A 2,500-nucleotide genomic window follows, 5' to 3' on the forward strand; every position below is an offset into this window, starting at 1 on the left:
TTTTACTATTTACCATAAGCATCACAATCCTCTAAGACTTAACACCCCCATTTTTTTTAAACTTCTGAAGAAAATTGAAAATATAAATTAGTATATTGTTTGTCTACTACCCTAGGATATCATGGCATAAGATTTTGTCTGTCTTGGAGAGGATATTTTAATTTAACCCATGTAATGTGACTTGTCAATAAAATCAACACATGTGCTACCAAAATGTGACTGTTGATTTTGCCAATCCTTTTGCATATTTCAAATCCCGCAGGAAATTATATGGGCAGAGAGAGGCAGAGTTTTATGTCAACTTGTTCATAACCAAATGCAACCTGATTTTTTCAAGGAAGTTTGTGCATACATTTGCGGCATGCAAAAAGTTTGAGAATTATCAATACTTATTTGTATTTAAAATTTATTTTTGCACAGCAATGGAAATAAAATGAGTGATTGTCATTGGGAAGATATTGAAGATGACCTTGATAGACACCCAGAATCTGCAAGTGATGATTTTGAAGTATCCGCAACGTGATAGAACTAGTGATGATAGCGACTGTGGGGCAAGAGATAATGTCTCATCTGTTTGGGCAAGTGTCTATCCACCAACCTTGTTCATAACCAAATGCAACTTTCTGATTTTTCAAGGAAGTTTGCATGTATATTTGCAGTGTGCAAGAAATTTGAGAACTATGAATACTTTTTTTGTATTTAAAGCTAATATTTTTGCAAAGCAATGGATATTGATAGACACCCAGAATATGCAAGTGATGATTTTGAAGTATCTAAGTGATAGAGCTAGTGATGATAGTGACTGTGGTGGGGTAAGACATAATGTTTCATCTTTTCAGGCAAGTGTCTATCCAAGTAACCAAAAAGAGATAAAATTCTTAAGGGCGAATAATAATGTCTTGTGGAATGCAAAAAAGGACAGAAATAATGGAAAGAGGAGTGATTACACAAATCATGCATAGATAATTCTATGAAATACCCCCAAACAACCCTCAATTTGACGTTGGTGAAAGAAAGGTATCGAAACGTCATAAAAGTGTCTTCTCCTCCCACCCCACTGGCATTCTTCAGGGGCCTGTCCTGAATTGTAAGTTCATATTGCAAGGTACTATATAGGTAAAAGCATGTAGTGAGAACAGTGCATATGCTAAGCAAAAACTATGAGCAACGGAATAGAAATAAAAGACTGAAGAAATAACACATGATTATAAAAAAAATTAGAAAAAGGAATATATGTAATTTACTGTATGGGTCCCCAAATTCTTCACTAGGTTCTAAGGCAATGTAGGGTTAATATTGTAGCATGATTGGTTGAATACGTGTTCATTGGTCTGTCCCCATAAAACCCCCCCCACCATTTCCGTCACTTAAAAGTCAGTGTCTGAACCAAAAGCTCCCCTATCACAGGGTGCATTTGTGGTAGCATTCAGCATAGTAGTAGTTTCTGAAATTTGTCTATGAAACAGCTACATTCTCGGTTTATTCGTCATCTATTTCCACTTGTATTTCACATTCCAAATGAAATATAGAACAAGAAATACCACAATAACATGCTATACAACCTTCTCCCAGGTGATTTACCCCACCCAAAACCCAGCATTCCCAACGAGTTCCCCTTACCGTAGGATAGAGTTCTAAGGTAAATTACAGGTTAATTTACAGATGACTGCCAAAAAAATGTTAAATTCTCAATTAGGAACCAAAATACTACCTATATAGAAAAAACAAATTTCCAAGGAAATACCTAATGTACCACTATTACCTAGATCTACTAGCCTATGATTACAATTAGGAATGCAGTGCATGATGCTTTCACAAAATATTTCATTGCAACAAACTGCATGTGATGGACTAAATTTTTTTTTCTGTGCATTCAAGGAAACAGAAATGCATCACAGATATGCATGTTTTGATGGCTGAAAATTAAAAATTGAAAAACTTCATTTTTTTTTCTTTTGGCTTTTTGCAACTTTCATTACAGGTTAAGGTAAAGTTAATCATTTTTATATATTTTCAAAGATGAGAGTCATTTCCTTGCAATTTAAATAAAACACTGCCATTTGGGTTACAATAAAATACCGTGGAAATTTTGATAGATAGCCTAGTTGGCTACCTACCTAAATTTCAAAATGTTGGGAAAGGGGCATCACATGGGCTACCTACTGGCAGCATCCTCGTGACATTTCATAGCTTGGGGTTATTTTCGATAGTCCACTCTACCTATGGAGCAGGGCTTGAGTGCCTTTGGAAGCTCCAAATGGGATTCCCAAGCGAACGTAAACTAGCCAAAACTAGTCACACCACAGCTAATGTAGGATACGCTTTGGCGTTGCCCAACAGGTTGTACTACCTAGCCTACCTACCTACCTAGCCTATAGGCTAGTATAACTAGCTACAATCTCAGGTTGACTTTCATATCATCTTTAGCTGGTTTAACCGACAGCTTCAGTATCCGCCTCGTCTACTATACTAACTTCCTACATCATAGTAAACTAATATG

The 2,500-nt window shown here is 36.0% G+C and overlaps 1 protein-coding gene across 2 annotated transcripts in view; it reads left to right on the forward strand.

Moving 5' to 3' along the window:
• The window catches only part of LOC135222862 (zinc finger protein 62 homolog), a 52,391-nt gene that overhangs the window by 8,515 nt on the left and 41,376 nt on the right, over positions 1 to 2,500 (forward strand). The gene's annotated exons all lie outside the window — the stretch shown is intronic.

This window comes from Macrobrachium nipponense, chromosome 8 (genome assembly GCF_015104395.2).
Source record: "Macrobrachium nipponense isolate FS-2020 chromosome 8, ASM1510439v2, whole genome shotgun sequence".
In the NCBI taxonomy this organism is placed as follows: Eukaryota; Metazoa; Arthropoda; class Malacostraca; order Decapoda; family Palaemonidae; genus Macrobrachium; species Macrobrachium nipponense.